This window comes from Citrus clementina, unplaced genomic scaffold (genome assembly GCF_000493195.1).
Source record: "Citrus clementina cultivar Clemenules unplaced genomic scaffold, Citrus_clementina_v1.0 scaffold_5, whole genome shotgun sequence".
In the NCBI taxonomy this organism is placed as follows: domain Eukaryota; kingdom Viridiplantae; phylum Streptophyta; class Magnoliopsida; order Sapindales; family Rutaceae; genus Citrus; species Citrus x clementina.
Window position 1 is genome coordinate 25,459,083 of NW_006262201.1, and position 19,343 is coordinate 25,478,425.

Below are 19,343 nucleotides of genomic sequence, written 5' to 3' on the forward strand. Positions count from 1 at the left end.
TTTAAAAGATTATTTGAGTACCACCTATCCTTATGATATTAATGTGATTATATCTTAATATTAAATAATCAAAATTTGTTTAATTATTATTTGTATTTCATACATTACATATTAGATTTGTTTGAATTTTAAGTTGTTGCTAATAAATATTTATGTTGTCAAAGTCAAATTCAATAGCTACAAAAGCAGAGATAATGGTATTGTATATAGTTTTTAAGAATGCAAGGATAAGCTGGATAATTGACATAAATTCTAATGATTAAAAGAGCAACTATCCCTTAAATTATAATGTTAATTTCTTTAATTAGATTTTTTTTTTCATGTGATATAACCACAATTGCTACAATTTTTTTTTATAATAATAATGGGAGTTATAAATTATTTATATAAAATTTGGGTTGAAACTAATGTACCATAAAAGTGGTTGCTGAATAACAATATTTGAAACTTTAGGTAATTTTCATGAGTCCTTTTTATATTCAGCAACCTGAATTGGGGAAAATCCGACTTGAATTGGCGGTTGATTTTGGTGATGTGGCTTTTGGTTTATGGCGGCTTTACTGTGGCGGAAGACTGGATTTACGGTTGCCGACTGCTAGGGATTATGGTGGTGGTGTAAATTGACGGAAAAAGAAGGTGTTTTGGTGGCGGCGCGTGTAGGAAGCACTCGTGGGTTGTCGTTTCGTGTGGTGACAGAGGGCGGCGATCAAGGGCCGAAGTCGGTCAGTTTTTGGTCAACGAAGGCCGGCGAGTTTGTTGGTGGAGGTGGCTGGTGGAGAAAGTGGCTGAATGGTGGTGGGTTGCTTGGTGGAGCCGCAGGTTTGGGTTGGTGATTTGCGGCTGTTCAAGCGGCGGTTGAGGCAGCGATGACTGAGGCTTGGTCGACGGTGGCTAGTGAGGTTTGTGGTGGTGTTGGCTGGCTGATTGGCGGTGGTGGGCGGCGGTGGGGGTTGGTCTGACGGGTAGGGTTTTCAAATTTGTAATTTTTTTTTTTGATGGATTTGGTTTGGATGGGTATGGTGTATCTAGGAAAGATGTGTGATTCGCACAGAATTGCTTTGATACCAATTGATGGAGCGAGCGTAGCGGAAGTGGAATTGATAAGGTAAGAAATACTAAATATCATTCTAGTACTGGATCAAGCCAACACAATTAACTTACGCTTTAATCAAAGCGTGATTAGATATTGTTTTAATCTAAATGATTCAATGAGATTTTTAATAACGCGTAATACGAGATTAGATGACACTCTAATTTAAATAACTCTATAAGAGAGATTTTGATAAATAATACTAGAGGAAATTATAAAAAAAAGAGTTTTATTTAATAATTGAATTTGAAGTCCTGAAAACAATGACAAGACATCTTTATTTTTTTTATTACAGACATCTTTATTTATAATAAAAGAAATCCACTTTCCTAAGTTAACCTAAAAAGAAAATTTAAATTATAATTATAATGGAAATAAAAGATTAAGATACATACCATAATTGACTCAAACAAAAATAGAAAACCATAAAATAATAAATATTTTAGAATTATAAATTATCTAAAATAACGTTAATTAACTTCCTAAATCACGTCTTTGGTGTAAACCATTTTGCATCCAACCTTGCTTTAAAGGTTTGAACCAACGTTACGAACAACAATGTATCAAATTCCAATCTAACTTAAGATCCTGATACATCTACCGATGTCCTTGTTTGATTAGACAATAATGAGTCTATCTCATCACTTGTTACCTCTTTTTTGAAGCTGCATCTGTTGAAGTGATAGCCTCGCTTAGAGTTTAAAGATCTTCTTCCATGTTAAATAAAGTGGGCATTTGATTAAAAAACTTTATCTCTATCTCCTTCTATCAAATAACGAAAACTATCCAAAGGAAAAAAAAAAAATTAGAAAAGTCCATGGGTTGCAATAATTTATGGTCTGTCCTCGGACCCCATTATCTGCCAATATCAATGATGAAAATGAAAATAAATGGCATCTTCCCAAAATGGCGAAAGATTTTTAGGAGATATGGGGAATTGTCAAAAGTTCCCACAACGCGAAATAAGTGTTACATCCAATTTTATTTCATCATATAATGATAATATCAAGTAATGACAGCCATCTAAAAGTATAATGGGTCTTCCAAAATTTTGAAAATGTCGTCAACATTTAATCTTCAATGCTAAAGAAGATGAAATGCCCAAAAATGACATGCAGGACCCACTCACAGACTAAACGGCCCTGACCACATGCAACAAACTTTGACTTTATGTCCCTGCTGAGGCGTTAGACTGTTGGTCATTTTGATTGCTTTTTACATTCCATTTACGCCATTGTAGCATTGTACTATTTACCATTTTAGCTGTTTAAATGAATTTTTTTTTCCAAAAATAAAATGACACCCTTAAAATTTTAGAAAATAATCATGTAGACCCCAAAATTTTAATAAAGAACACCAATACCCTTTTTGACTATAGTACTCTTATGGTAGCCACAAAAAAAAAATGACTTCAAAATTTTTTACTAAATGTATATATGATTTAAATAGTTTAAATTTTCTAGTAGACTAGTATGTATAATTTAAATAATTAATTTTTAAAATGTAATTTAATATATTTATTTTAATAATATATTTATTATAAAAATTTTAAACAAATCCTTGGGTTAAATGGATTTTATAATTAATATAATATTTCTCATGTTTTAATAATATTAAAATTATTTTATATGATATTGAAAATAATTAAAAATTTTATATATTTATTTGAATATTATGTCTCTATTTATTATAATTTGGTTTAATAGAATACGAGATTGTAAAATATTAAAATATTTTTAGGTATTGAAATTATTTTAATATGTACATATTATTATATTTATTTTAATATCCTACTTATATTTATTATAAAATATTAAAATTAATTTTTTTAGTTAATAAATTTAAAAAATATTATAATTAAAAAAAAGAGTCTTATTGTCTGTTATTCACGATATAAGGTTCTACAAAATTATTTTCAAAAGGAAAAATAAGTCTAGGGGTTTCAATAAATTCTAGTCCTATTTGCCACTATGACTAATGAAAACGACATTGCAATTGACATTACTTTTCGCAATATGACAAATTTTTGGAGGGATATGGGAGAATCGTCAAATGTTCACACTACGCGGGAGTTTTGGATGGGATTGGGGAGGATTGTCAAGAGTTCACACCACAAGAAACCAATGATAGCCATAATTTTGCTATCAGATCTTTGTTTATTTATTTTATTTATTTCATACATTGTTGTCTTGTTGGCATTGTTTTGCAAAGATATAAAAGTAAAATAAACTATTAGGGTGCTGCTAAGTTAAGCTGTTGTAACTTACAATCCCTTAAAAAATAATGTAAAAAATTTAACACGTGGTGGGATCGACATATGTTTGAAGAGGCTTTAAGTTACAGTAGTTGTGACATAGCAAAATCCAATTATTAGACAATAACGCACATTAACAATGCATATAATTTGGGTTTGATTTTTTGAAAAATTATTTGAGTATTAACTATCCTTAAGATATTAATGTGAATATAATTTAATATTAAATAATCAAAATCTGTATAATTATAATATATAGTTCATACATTGCATGTTTAATCAAAATCTGATTGCTTTTTACCTTCCATTTACGCCCACTGTAGCATTGTACTATTCACCATTTTAGCTGTTTAAATGAAATTTTTTTTTTTTCAAAAATAAAATGACACCCTTAAAATTTTAGAAAATAGTCATGTAGACCCCAAAATTTTAATAAAGAACACCAATACCCTTTTTGACTATAGTACTCTTATGGTATTCACAAAAAAAAAAAATGACTTCAAAATTTTTTACTAAATGTAAATATGATTTAAATAGTTTAAATTTTCTAGTAGACTAGTATGTATAATTTAAATACTTAATTTTTAAAATGTAATTTAATATATTTATTTTAATAATATATTTATTATAAAAATTTTAAACAAATCCTTGGGTTAAATAGTTTTTATAATTAATATAATATTTCTCATGTTTTAATAATATTAAAGTTATTTTATATGATATTGAAAATAATTTAAAATTTTATATATTTATTTTAATATTATGTCTCTATTTATTATAATTTGGTTTAATAGAATACGAGATTGTAAACTATTAAATATTTTTTGGTATTGAAATTATTTTAATATGTATATATTATTATATTTATTTTAATATCCTACTTATATTTATTATAAAATATTAAAATTAATTTTTTTAGTTAATAATTTTAAAAAAATATTATAGTTAAAAAAAAGAGTCTCATTGTCCGTTATTCACGATATGAGATTCTACAAAATTATTTTCAAAAGGAAAAATAAGTCCAAGGGTTTCAACAAATTCTAGTCCTATCTGCCACTATGACTAATGGAGACGATATTGAATTGACATTGTTTTTCGCAATATGACAAATTTTTGGAGGGATATGGGAGAATCGTCAAGCGTTCACACCATGCGAGAGCTTTAGGTGGGATATGGGAGAATTGTCAAGAGTTCACACCAAGAGAAATTAATGATAGGCCTAATTTCGTTGTCAGTTCTTTATTTATTTATTTTATTTATTTCATACATTATTGTCTTGTTGGTATTGTTTTGTAAAGATATAAAAGTACAAGTAAAATATTAGGGGAAGTAAAGTAAAATATTGGAGGTGCTGCTAATTTACAGCTGCTGTAACTTACAGTTCCTTCAAAAATAATGTAAAAAATTTAACACGTGGTGGGACCCACATTATGTTTGAAGAGGCCGTACATTATAGCAGTTGTAAATTAGTAAAATCCAAATATTAGACAATAATACACATTAACAATGCATATAATTTGGGTTTGATTTTTTAAAAAATTATGTGAGTATTACCTATCCTTAAGATATTAATGAGAATATATTTTAATAATAAATAATCAAAATCTGTTTAATCATAATATGTAATTGATACATTGCATGTTAGATTTGTTTGGATTTTAAGTTGTTGCTAATAAATATTTATGTTGTGAAAGTCGAATTCAATAGCTACAAAAGCAGAGATAACGGTATTTTATGTAGTTTTTAAGAATACAAGGATAAGACCATAACGCATGAGATAATGGTATTTTATATATATTAAAAGACCATAACACATGTATTTGAGCCATTGATATTGAAGACACATATAGAGGAAAGAGTGCAGATCCGGCCCTCAGTATTGTGAAGCTTTCCTCAAGTATTCTCATGCACACAGACCTTATCTGGTCAAGTTTTCTGATTCAATATAATCAATTTCCGCGCAGTACTGACGACAGCTTCTCTGTAAAGCTCTTCAACCACAAGCATTTCTACAAGGCAAAAGACTAGGACGTGTCAGAATGAATATCAATAAGGGAATGTCTTATGAATTTAGTTTATATCCTAATATAAGACAATCAGTAAATATTGGACTCATTAGTTGCCCTTGCCTCAGACGTTTGGATGCTAAGGGGAAAAAGGAAGTTTGAATTAGTCAATCTCATTTCTAATGGCATTCACAGAGAACTTATAAAACAAAAAAATTATAAAAAAAAATTCATCCATAAAAAGCTTAGTAACGGAAAAACCGACTCTTTTATCTGCCACTGACGAAAAAAAAACTGAAGTATCAAATAGATAAAGATTTTAATTTTTTTCTTGGAAAAACTAATAATAAATTAACAATTGGATAATACTATTAATTAGAGATCTTTAATATTAAGGTTATCAAAGATAGAATGTGTATAAAAATTCTTAATTATAAGATAATTACTAACTAAAAAGAGGCCTAAAAAAGAAGATTTGCTATTATAAGTAATACCAAAAATAAAAAAGGGAGACTTCCTAATTGTTTAATTGTTAAAAAAGAGGATTTGCTATTATAGGCCTAATTTGCCTATAAGTAATACCAAAAATAAAACCGTTCCTGGATGTAAAAAATAAAAATTATTGTTAAATTCCTGACTAATAAGGTCATTGAAAGTATTCAAAGGACCTGAACTTATAGGAAAGCCAGCCATGATGAACTATACCACGTTGCAAGTGAGCTCGTATCTTCATCCCTTGATCTGCCATCGGCATTTCTGTTCCACTCACTATACCATCCTTTTCAATCGATTTTTATTGATCATAAGAGGCCATGTGGCCCACCTTATTTTTATTTTGGATCCATAACCCAAAGCTGGCCCAAGTTCTGATTCCAGAATCATTTGTCTACAAAGTGACCTCATTCCGGCAATTGGTTTATGCTAATAGCACGTGCAATTTTCATTTTCTTCTTTTTATTAATTAATTTCATCATTATTATTTGCTTATTATTTTAAATTAATTAATTAAATTGTATTATTGAAATTAGTCTTTCTTTTTTCTTTTCTCTTTCAATGCACAAAGCCAAACAACCATTCTTGCTTCAAATACCGAAGAGCTCCTGACTACGGCTGTCAATGCTTCTATATTTACGTGCTGTGCTGCATCACTCTTAGCGAAAGCTTGAATGAATGATTAAAGACAAAAGCTTATATAAAAGCAGATGCCGGAGGCACTCAAAAAGCATTTGAGAGAGAAGCTACACAGCAAATCATCAAACGTACTTCAATGACTTTGATTTTGATTCTTTTTTTTTTCAAAAGAAGTAGAAAAGTCCATGGATCACGATAACTGCTTGTCCTATGCCGTGACCTCATTGTCCGCTGCTAGTGTCAAATAGATTAATCTTTCTAGTAGATTAATATAATTTATAATTTTAATTTCAGTATTAATTTTTAAAATGTTAGTTGTTATATTTATTTTAATAATATATCTATTTTTAGTATAAAACTTTAAATATATATTTAGATTAAATAGATTTATAATTAATATAATATATCTCATGTATTAATGATATTTAAATTATTTTAAATAATATTAAGCCTAACTTAAAATTTTATATATTTATTTTAATATTATGTTTCTATTTATTATAAAATTTAGTTTAATATAATATAAGATTGTAAAGTATTCAAATATTTTTTAAATATTGAAATTATTATAAAATGTATATATTGTTACATTTTTAATATTGAAGTCAATCTTTTTTAAGTTAATAGAGTGAAAAGATATTATAATAAAAGGCTACGTAATCTTTCACTTGCACATATTCTGTACTCTCTGGAGCAGGACGGTAGGAAATATGATTACAAATGTTAAATTCGCCTTTCTTCACAAGTTTATCAGCTTCGTTTGCGGCCTCTGCTGCTTGTTTACCAAGCTTGTAACAAGAAATCAAATTTGGGCACAACCTTTTGAAGCAGAACATCTTAGCTCTATCTTTATCATCAATGATTGATTTTGCAACCCCTTCACTGAATTCAGCAACTCTATTTAGCCAGTCTCTGACACCCTTATAAATCTCATCTCCTTGTAGAGTAGCCTCTCTAACCAGCATTTGCACCCTTTCTCTTATATATTCCAGCTCCTTCACTCAATCTTTTAGCCCATCTATGTAGCTCTGGTACTCGGAACACATAAGATATGTGCCACATAATCGGTTTGAATAATGCTTTTGAACCTTGTGATACAATGCTAGAAAAAGTAGGGAGACACCCTTCTGCAGCCATTGCCTGTTGCTTAACAATCTATATAAATAAATACAAGTGTCAAAGAAAGGAATACAGATAAATTAAAATGAACTAGTGGGAAAGACAGAGAATGAAAAGACTGCAAACAATATTGCGATATTGATCTTGAACTAACTAATAATTAAATAGAGAATTTCTTTTTCTTTCTTGAGGATCAGAGATTTTGCTATTAACAAAAAGGTACTTCGAGGGTCTGAATAAAAAACCAACCATAAATTATCAAAAGCTAGTAAAAACACAGACGTAAATAATGAACAATTACTTAAGCAAAACAGACCATGATACAAAGCAAATCTAATAAAATGACAAAAAAAGAAAGAAAGAAAGAAAGAAAGAAAATACAACAAATAATATTGAAGTGTTGATTATGAGCCAACTGATATTTAAACAGATTTTTTTAAAATTTTTAGTCTTTTGCTAAAGGATTAGAGTTTTTGTTATTAATAGAAAGGTTTTAAAGACCTGACATTACTAGAAAAATACTAAATAATGACAGAAATTTTATAACATATATCGTTATGTCACGAATGTGTCATGAAAATATGATAGATTCGTGATATATATTCATGTCCAGAGTATATGACATATTCATGACTTATAACTTAACCATCGTAAATAAATGATACATATAAGTCATGCTTAAGTTTTGTGAACTTATAAGATTGTAAAACAATGCCGTTTAAATTAACGACACCGTTTTGTATAACTTAAAACCCATTAACACTCGCAGCCAAATTTTGGCTAAGCGTTGAATTAATCCCTCTCTCCACTGTAGAGATGGCAGAAAAGCCCGCTCAGACCGGATCCGGACTGGACCCGGTGCATACGGTCCGGGTAAAACCCGGATCGGATGCATGGAAAAAGCGGATCCGGGCACGGGTCCGGTCACAGCACCAAGAATCTGGAACCCGGACCCGTGCCCACTTTTTTATTAAGTAAAAAAAAAATATATATATATATATATATATAGTAGTTTTCCAATCAGGGATTAGTTAAAAGACAAAATAAACACATACTCCAATGCATTGTATTTTATCATGTAGTGTAGTAAAATTTAAATTTTTTTGTCTTTTAGCTAATCCAACTACTATATATATATATATAACAACAAAAATGCATTTTGCTTTACCCAATTTCCCCCAAACCCAACCGGCCAACCCTAAATCGCAACAAGTCTCAGAATCGCCACCTCCCTCCGTTTCTCCACCAACAACCACCACCCATCTTCACCGATGCAGTGTTGACGGCGCGGCCTCTTCCCCACTTACAGAAAAATGCGCATGCTTTTACCGAGAAAAGAAAGCTTTTATTTTTTGTATGACATCTGGTCCTCCCATCAAGCTTACCTGAGGCAGCGAGGCTGAAAGTCTCTGTTATCAACCATCAGGACACCAGAAAGAGTAATTGCTCACATCGTAAGCGCCATGAACTAATTTTTCCGAAAAGGAGGAAATGAAGGTCACAATGGAGCTCATTTCCCGCGATTCGAGAGCCCTACAGAGAGGTAGGACCCCTAACTCACTCCGTTTTAGTCACCTTTCAATGGCTCCCTTAATTTCCTAAATCAATAAGTGTTCTAAAAGGGCTTGAAAAATCAAAATGATGCCCAACATTAGTGCCAGGATTAAGGAACTTTTCACTGCAAAGAAGTGAATAGCTACGTGGATGAAGTTATGGGCCATGCAGAAATTCACACTTCACTCTCTCTTGATTTGTACTCAAAAGTCGCCACCAACCTTCAATTATATGGACTCATGGATTCAATATTTAGGCTTACAATTGGACCTTCACAAAGCAATTGGAGCACTCCAAGCTGCAAAAAATGTCTCTTCTCTGTGACATCTGCAGGTGGGCTAGAAGAAGGTTATGCATAGATGGTCTATGTGCGTGTGCTTACTAAATGCATACAAAATGTATAAGAACTGAGATTCCTATGTTTTTTCCTTTTTAATTTTAATAATTATGTTAGATGTTTGCTTGGTAGTTAAGATGTTTTGGTTTTGGACTGTTACGCTTTGTTAGAACTTAAAAGTAAACAATTGTTTAGGCTGTATTTTTTTTTACAGTGTTTTCACCTTTGAAAATCCGGGTAGAGAAAACCCGGAAAAACCCGTGCCCGGATAGTGCCGGGCATGTACCCGGCCTGTATAAAAAAAATTCCGGACACGGTGCGGGTTCGGGTAGTTACGTGTGACATCCGGGTCGGTCCCGGGCAGCCTCAAACCCAGACCCGACCCGGACTTTTGCCATCTCTACTCCACTGGCCACTGCAACCTAAAATAGTTTTTCACTTTAATAACCCAAAAGCTTTCCTCTGTTTCAACTAAGCGAAAATTTACATATTAAAGCCTGGCTCAAATTCCTTTTTTCAATCGAAATTAAACGTAGCCACAAAACCCTAATTCACCACACCAATTTATCTCTGCCCGGTATTCATTTAAACCCTACCTCGCGGTTCAATGTCATTCAATACGATTGCAGATGCTGTTTCAACTTGTCATTTAGTTAGCGCCATCCAGTTCTCTATGGTAAGCCTTAACCCTAACAACTAATCGACTGCGGTAGCACGTTGCTTGTTAGGAGTGGGGATACATTATTTGAATATATGAATTGGGTGATGTTAGTGATTCATTCCCCTATTTGTCGTGAATTGAGATTTGTGCATAATGCTAGTAAGATTGCTAAAAATTTCATATTTTGTATTGTTCCAGTTGAATTTCTTGCTTGTGGAAGATAAAACAAAAGTTCAATTTCATGTTGATTTAATTCTTCTTTTCCTTCTTTTTATTTTTCTTCTTTATAGTCACGCTCTGGCTTTGGTGCTATGCTTAGTGCAGTTTATGGTTTCAAGATTAAGTCATGTTTATTTGATGGCATCGATTCCATCGTTGAGGATTGGATTGTTGATCAAATGCACATAGTAAGCTCTTCTTATTTTATCTCAATTTTAATTTTCTTTTATTATCTGCCTCTACCTGAAAATGGACGTGTTTTACTAGTAAGCATAGACCTTGTTTATTTAATTGATATTTTAATTTTATGTATAAGAATGGAGGTTTATTTTGGAAAAAAAAAGAAATAAAAAAAATACTCTGTTGAAGCTAATTAGTACTGAATTTTTTTTGGTGGTGCGACCAGAGGTGGAAACAGGGTATGAAAATGTGTTACTGGTGAGGCTGCTGCTTAAGATGAGAATGCATTCTTTTCAAAAATCCTTGGAAGGTGTGATCTAATTATATTTGATGGAATATTAAATGGCTAAAAATCTGTCATACGTTCAAACTTTGTTTGTGTTTAGAAGAATGGTGTTGACTGTATATTCGTTTGGAAGAATGGTGTTGATTGTATATTCATTTGCTTAGCCTTTTGACAGATGGATTTGGAACTGACGATAAATGTGATTCAATTTACAAGGTTTTCGAGGGGCTCACAGTGGAAGGGATATTGAAGAACTGGTCGAAGTTAAAGCCTATGATTGTGAAAGATTGGAGTGAGAATATAGATGCTCATTTAAATCTTTTTGGCAAGGTCAGAGATGAATGGATAGATAAGGATTTATTTGACAACTTGGACTGGTGCTAATAGGTATTTTAAGCAAGCTTTTTGAGATAACACTGAGCAAGTTATACTACTATTTTGCACATGATGATCAAAACTCTCGAAAAGTAAATAAAATAAAGTATTAACTTTTACTTTCATCTTTTGCATAGCAATCAATGTGGTGCTTGTTCTGTGACAACTTTGATAATCTACTTAATTACTGGTTAGCATTTGGACCAAAAAAGTTCTTATGATTTACATGTTTTGTAGAAATGCATGAACCTTAAATGTGCTGATCAGGGAGTTTAATTATTGCACCTTGAAATTCATTTACTGTTAACTAATTGGCTTTCCTTTGCATAAAGCCGCTTATAAGGCTTGAGTGGACGTCTTTATGGGCATATTTTTTGTATTTCTCGATGCATGCCTTTATCATTTAATGTGGTGCTCGTATTTCTTTATGCATGCCTTTATCATTTAATGGCCAGCTCCCTTTCCTCTTTTGTAATTTGAATAGTAGTATGGGCCTCCATTTTACAAATCTTTAACATTTTTTGCTGTAAATTAATTTTTCTTTCAAATATTTTGGAGGTCATTGGAATTCCTGTAGGTCTATTTACCAGATTTTAGTATGTTTAAGGTTATAATTTTGCTTAGACTTTAATTTTTCTGAAAGATTGTAGTATTGATCCTTAAAGTAAGATCATGCTACTTCAAATTATTTTGAAGTGTTGCTAGTTATAGCCTTACATATCAAATTCCAGTTGTCTGGAAATTTATTGATAGCTGTTACAGCAGCATATTTTATGACTCTACTTCTTAGTTATGTAAGTTCATTATGTTTAGGTCAGAGGCAGTCAGCTGTGGGGAATCGATTTATACACAGATGACTTTGATCTTGTTGCTGGTATGTGGTTCTATGAATAATTGTTCACAATAATTGTGTTTGCCTCACTGTTTTTGTTTTATGAGATCTATAATTGATCTTGGGATATTACTTTTTAGTTCTCATGCAGGCAAGTTACTACCTTCCCACTGCATCTCCTCCTTTATCTGCTACTCAAGAGTTGCGTGCCATAATCTGGTATTACCTCTGCAAGATTGTGAATGAATATGATGCCTCTAAATTTATTTTATACATAATGCTAATGCTGAATAATATATTGTAGCTCCTGTCATATTCTACTTTGACTTTTTATATTCCGTTTCAAATAAAAATCTTATTCAACTTTAGTTGTTCATGAGCAAATGTCACATGTATAAGCCCAAATGATGTTTAAAGGTAGCGCCGCTACCTTCAGTTTGAGCTTACAATGGGTGAAAAAGAAATTGAAACTGATATTTTGCGGTTTTTCTTATTTTTCAAAGTATTTTAGATCATGACTTTTGTTTGGACTTGATGGTTATAGATTGTGTCTAGATTTGTTAAGTCGTTTCCAACACCTCGTGCCAAATCAAAGCACAATCTTTCTGATTCAGATGTTTTGTTAATTGTGCTTCATTTTTTCGTTAAAGGTTGGATGGTTGAATGGATTGATGGAGTTGGAGTTCAACCAATAATTCTAATTTTTTGGACTTAAAATGCCTTTTTCTTCTGTATAAAAGCTTTAGTAAGTGCTATTGAGTTGACAGAAGTTGAATACTTACAGGTTGTTTCACACTTTTTAATAGTTTTACATATATGAATTTCTGTTTTTTGAATTGCAGAAAGGAGGTGGAACTATTGATTTGGAGCCTTATCTTACTCACTCATCAACAACGGAGCCTACCCTCGCTCCTATGGCAGTGGAACGGACAATGACTACTAGGGCTGCAACATCAGTTGGTTCGGGTCTGTTTTGATAGCGAATTTTGATATGTCAATATAATGTGTAATTGTTTTGGGTTGAGCTGGTAATTATGCTGGATTAGATTGGTTTGGTTTTGGTGCTTCGCTGATGGAACACTGGTTTTTTAGAAAATTTGAATGTAATATGAGACTACATTTAGTTTAATTGAACACTGCATCTAGTCTAATTACTAGAAGTGTGGCATTTGGTTTGGTTTATCCGATATTCTCCAGAATTTCACTTGCATCTGGTTTTGTTGCATATGTTTGCTTGCATTTGATGGCAGTAGCAGACTGTTTGGTTTTGTGGCATTTGATGGCAGTTTGGTCTGTTCTTGGTGCTGATTTACGATTGTTCCTGATGTGTTGATGTTAATTGCAGGTGCTTGAATCAGCTAGGGTTGCTGGTTTTTTCAGATGGTTGACTCAGGCGTTGTTACTGGTTGATTCAGGTGGCTGGCTCAAGTTGTTCATTTAATGTTAGGAAGCAAATTAAGAATTAATGAAGTATTCATTTAACTATAATTATTGTAGTTATTTTATTTCATAACTGAATTATAATCTATGATACTTGTGAACAAATTAGAGAATTTTTATATATAAATTATATATATGTGTGTGTATGTACATTTTGCTTTTTATATAATAATTTAAAGAATATATTTCAATTCCCACAAAAAAATGGCCCCAATTTCAATAATTCCTGCCAAATAATTAATTTTTTTTAATTTACCGCCAAAATATATCTTAAAGAAATGTTAGTTATTCTTGCTAGATTTAACAAAAATAATTTATAGGATTAACATTTAATTAAAATAATTAAATAATTTTACTATTTCAATTAAATGTCATGTTTATATCACAGACAATAGTCATGAATGGGAAGTATTAGTTACATATTTTTCCTTGTAGTTATTTTATTTCATAACTGAATTATAATCTATGATACTTGTGAACAAATTAGAGAATTTTTATATATAAATTATATATATGTGTGTGTATGTACATTTTGCTTTTTATATAATAATTTAAAGAATATATTTCAATTCCCACAAAAAAATGGCCCCAATTTCAATAATTCCCGCCAAATAATTAATTTTTTTTAATTTACCACCAAAATATATCTTAAAGAAATGTTAGTTATTCTTGCTAGATTTAACAAAAATAATTTATAGGATTAACATTTAATTAAAATAATTAAATAATTTTTCTATTTCAATTAAATGTCATGTTTATATGACAGACAATAGTCATGAATGGGAAGTATTAGTTCCATATTTTTCCTTGGGATTTCAGGCAAATGAAAAAAAGATTGAGAATGATTTCAAGAGGACAGGTGGATGATAAGTATTCATTTTTGTATATTTGGCTAATGTCCTCATTAGTGGATTTTTATGGTATTGATTTTTTTTTTTTTGGTTTATAATTTTCAATTAGTTGTTACCCTAGAGGAAGAGCAGGCTGATCAAATTGATTTGTCTTATTTTTCCGGCAATCTGCGACACGATGACTGTGATAATGCTCGTGACTGCTGGAAACTTTCTGGTGGAAATAACTTTAGAGTTCGTAGCAAGCATTTTTGTTATGACAAAACAAAGGTTCCCCCATATTTTGGTTGTTTGTTATGGTATTTATATATCCTGCATATGCTAGGTCGACAGGTTATGATGTAGTTTGGTTGGCTCTTGTGCTTTGTGCAATTTGTAACTGCAGATACCTGCGGGAAAACATTTAATGGATCTTGTTGCTGTTGATTGGTTCAAAGACACAAAGAGAATGGACCATGTAGCTCGGCGTCAAGGCTGTACTGCACAAGTAACTGAAGAAAAATGTGAATTGGTTCCTCTTTTTCTTACTTTCCAGAACAGTATGTACAGGGAATATATACAGCAAAATAGGAGAGAAAATAGGAGACTACATCTATCCTTTCCTAAATAATAGGAAACAAAATCTGGAAAGAATCCTAATGAATCTTCCCATTATAATTTAACTTATTCCTAAAATAGCCTAGATTACAAATAAATCATAACTTTGAATCTTTATTTTCAACACTCCCCCTCAAGCTAGTGTGTGTATATCATACAAACCCAGCTTGTTACTTAAGTCTTCAAAGTTAGGTCTTGGCAGTGCTTTAGTAAGGATGTCTGCAATTTGTTGTCTAGTTGGAATGTACTTTAGTTCCACACTTCCACTAGTGACCTTCTTTGAGATGAAGTGCCTATCAATCTCGACATGTTTGGTTCGATCATGATGCACTGGATTTTTTGCGATGCTGATTGCTGCTTGATTGTCACACCTCATTAGAATGGATGAAGGGTTGCACACACCGAGTTCTTTGAGTACACGCTTTATCCAAATTCCTTCACAGATTCCATTTGCCAAAGCTCTGAACTCTGCTTCTGCACTACTCCTAGCTACAACTGATTGTTTCTTACTCCTCCAGGTTACTAGATTTCCCCAGACATAGGAACAGTAAGCAGATGTTGATATTCTATTTGTGATGTCTCCAGCCCAGTCTGCATCAGAGTAGATCTCAATATTCCTATATTCTGATTTCTTGAAAAACAATCCTTTTCCAGGTGTCATCTTTAGATACTTCAAAATTCTAAAGACTGCATCCATGTGTTCCTCTGTAGGATTGTGCATGAATTGGCTCACAGCACTAACAACAAAGCCTATGTCCGGACGGGTATGTGAGAGATAAATTAAACGACCAACCAGTCTTTGATATCTCTCTCTATTGACTGGAACACTATTCTCAACTGAGCCTAGTTTCTTGTAGGGATCCATAGGAGTATCTACTGGTTTGCACCCAATCATACCAGTCTCCTTTAGTAAGTCCAGGGTGTATTTCCTTTGGGAGACAACAATTCCCTTCCTAGATCTTGCCACCTCCATCCCAAGAAAATATTTCAGATTCCCTAGATCTTTAACTTCGAATTCCTGAGCTAGCTGTTTCTTCAACTTCTGCAGTTCTTCCTCATCATTTCCTGAGAGAATGATGTCATCAACATATACGATTAGGAGAGAGATCTTCTTTGCTTGTGATGTTCGGAGGAATAGAGTGTGATCTGCCTGACACTGAGTGTAACCAAGTCTCACAACTGCCTTCGCAAATCTATCAAACCATGCTCGAGGGGATTGTTTAAGCCCATACAAAGATTTCTTGAGCTTGCACACTTTATTTCTAGTAAGATTCAGATCAAGACCCTGGGGAACTTCCATAAACACTTCTTCTTCAAGATCGCCATTGAGAAATGCATTTTTTATATCTAGTTGGTATAAGTACCAATCTAGATTTACTGCTAAGGAGAGCAAGATTCTAATGGTGTTGAGCTTCGCAACCGGAGCAAAGGTTTCAAGATAATCAATCCCATATGACTGTGTGAACCCTTTAGCTACAAGACGAGCTTTGAGCCTCTCAACACTTCCATCTGCCTTGTATTTAACAGTAAAAATCCACTTACATCCAACTGGTCGTTTCCCTGCAGGAAGATTTGTTATAACCCATGTATCATTTTTCTCAAGAGCATTTATTTCTTCATGAACAGCTCTCTTCCACTCAGGATGACCGAGAGCCTCTTGTATATTGTTGGGAACATGTAGATTATCTAAAGAAGAAACAAAGGCTCGGTATGATGGGGACAAACCATCATATGAGACATATTTGGCAATTGGATGAGTGGTGCAACTTCGAACCCCCTTTCTTTCTGCAATTGATTTATTAGAATCATCCACACTTGGAACCATGAACTCAACCGAGGCAAGACTATCCATACCTGTGTTGTCTTCATAAGAGCTTGGATTTGGTTCAGTTTCTTGGACATGTGGCTGAGTTCTGTGCTCTATCTGCTCTCCAGTTCTTCTCCTCCTATAAACATTAAGATTATCAACAGCAAGCTGTGGAAGAGGTGAGATTAGAGGTTGTAGTTGATGAGCTGATGGATGACGGGGTGACTCGGCTGGTTGTGGTTGGGAGGACTCAGATGACTCAAAAGGTTGTGAAGATGTTGGGAGGATTGCTGATTGTGGCTGTTGGATAGATTGATCATGTGTGGTGGTTGAGTTATGAGGGTTTTCATGAGGGGTTTCCAGCCAAGATTGCCAAGAAGATTCCCAAGGCTGATGTTCGCTCATACTCTCTCCCTGAACAACAGTTTTGGAATAGAAAGGCAGGTTTTCAACAAATGTTACATCTCTGGAAATGTATATTTTTCTGGTATGAGGAGAATAGCATTTGTATCCTTTTTTATGTGGAGAATAGCCTAAAAATATACACTTGAGAGATCGGGGATCAAGTTTAGTCCTGTGTTGAGAGTGAACATGGACATATGCTGTGCAACCGAATATTTTTTGTGGTAAATCTGCTGAAACAATCCTAGTGTGTGGAAAGAAATTGAGAAGAACTTTTCTTGGGCAATGAAACCCCAAGACTCTAGAAGGCATTCGGTTGATTAAGTAGGCTGTAGTGAGAACAGCTTCACCCCAGAAAAAATTAGGAACATGAGATGAGAACAAAAGACAGCGAGCCACTTCAAGAAGGTGTCTGTTTTTGCGTTCAGCGACCCCATTTTGTTGTGGGGTGTCAACACAAGAACTGATGTGAAGAATGCCTTGATGGAGAAGATATGAGCTGAGGGAGTCTTTGAAATATTCCTTGGCATTGTCGGTTTTAAGGACTTGGATTTTGGTATTGAATTGGGTTTGAATCATGGCGTTAAAGTTTTGGAAGATTTGACTAACTTCGGATTTGTTTTTCATGAGAAACACCCAAGTGAGACGAGTATGATCATCCACAAATGACAAAAACCAGCGAGCCCCAGAAACATTTTTAATTCTTGAGGGACCCCACACATCATTGTGAATTAAAGCAAATGGACGAGAAGGCTTATACTTAACGCTTGAATAAACATTTCGAGTATGTTTTGCAAATTGACAAATTTCACAATGAAATGATAAAGGGTTTTTATTGATGAATAGATTGGGAAAAATTTTTGCGAGATACATGAAACTAGGATGACCTAATCGATAGTGTAACAGAACAATTTCACTATCGTTATTGACATTTGGACTAACAATAGAATGAGGATAACTAGTTGACAGACTATTGGACTTGGCACAGTTTGCTCTCGAATCTTGTATGAAGGAGGATTGATCGCTTTTGAGTAGATAGAGTCCAGAACATAGCTCAGCACTGCCAATCGTCTTCGCGAATCCAAGTCCTGAAAAACACACATATTTGGATAGAATTTAGTTACACAATTCTGATCACGAGTGAATTTACTGATTGAAAGTAAATTGCAAGCCAAATTAGGCACATAAAGTACAGAATTAAGGTGTAACTCCTTAGTGAGTCTGATGGAACCTGTCCCTGCTATATTGTGTGAGAGCCATCTGCGATCCGGACTGAAGTGCTGTTGATGCTAGCTTTATAATCCTGCAACATTGAGGCATCTCCAGTCATGTGATCAGAAGCACCAGTGTCAATTATCCAGGGTTTGCTTGCTCCATTAGTGGCTGCAAATGCTGAATGAGTCTCTTTCTAAGCCACTAGACTTGTCCCTGCATTGGAGTTCAAAGTGGCTTGATCGAAAAGCTTTTGAAGAATCTCCATTTGCTCCTTGCTGAATGGATTTGGCTCGGGTAGGGCCTGATTGTCCGTGGTGGATGCTGCATGAGCACGAGATTCACGGTCACCTTTGGAACGAGGTTTCCAATCAGCAGGTTTGCCATAAATTTTCCAGCAACTCTCCTTATAGTGGCCTGCCTTACGACAGTGATCGCACCATGGTCTTTCTTTCTTTGTACGATTTTCACTAACCCCTACAGAGTTGGATGCACGGGCAACAAGTGCAGAGGCGCCCAGTGTTGGTTCTGATGACCCCATCATCACCTTTTTCCTACTTTCTTCATGCCTAACTTCAGAAAAGGCTTCACGAGGGCGCGGTAGAGGCTTTGTCCCGAGTACACGGCTCCTAACCTGATCAAGATCTTTATTGAGTCCGAGGAGAAATTTAAACGTTCTCTTCTGTTCCACAATCTTCTTGTACAAGGTTGTATCGTCGGTGCACTTCCAAGGGTATGTTTCAAATAGATCAAGGTGTTGCCAATGCCTAGTCAGAGTATTAAAGTATTGAGTGACAGATTGTTCTCCTTGGCGGAAGTCATGGAGGATGGTTTCAATCTGGAATAACTCTGATGTGTTCTCAGAGCTAGAATAGGTTTCCTTTGCAGCATCCCATATGTCATTTGCAGTCCCAAACAGAAGAAAATTCTCACCAATATCATTGTTCATGGAATTGATAAGCCATGACATGATCATGTTGTTCTCTGACT

At 33.5% G+C, this 19,343-nt stretch overlaps 2 long non-coding RNA genes across 5 annotated transcripts; both read left to right on the forward strand.

The window, feature by feature from the left end:
- Positions 1-10,020: 10,020 nt before the first annotated feature.
- Positions 10,021-10,880, forward strand: LOC112098533. Its single transcript, XR_002905647.1, has 3 exons — positions 10,021-10,167; positions 10,443-10,559; positions 10,778-10,880. It is a non-coding gene; the product is annotated as an uncharacterized LOC112098533 (long non-coding RNA).
- A 242-nt stretch (positions 10,881-11,122) lies between these two features.
- Positions 11,123-12,932, forward strand: LOC112098534. 4 transcript variants are annotated; one of them, XR_002905650.1, is made up of 4 exons: positions 11,123-11,224; positions 12,026-12,086; positions 12,185-12,263; positions 12,887-12,926. It is a non-coding gene; the product is annotated as an uncharacterized LOC112098534 (long non-coding RNA). The 4 variants fall into 4 exon arrangements; XR_002905651.1 differs by having other exon boundaries at positions 11,137-11,167; XR_002905648.1 differs by lacking the exon at positions 12,185-12,263 and having other exon boundaries at positions 12,887-12,932.
- Positions 12,933-19,343: the final 6,411 nt, after the last annotated feature.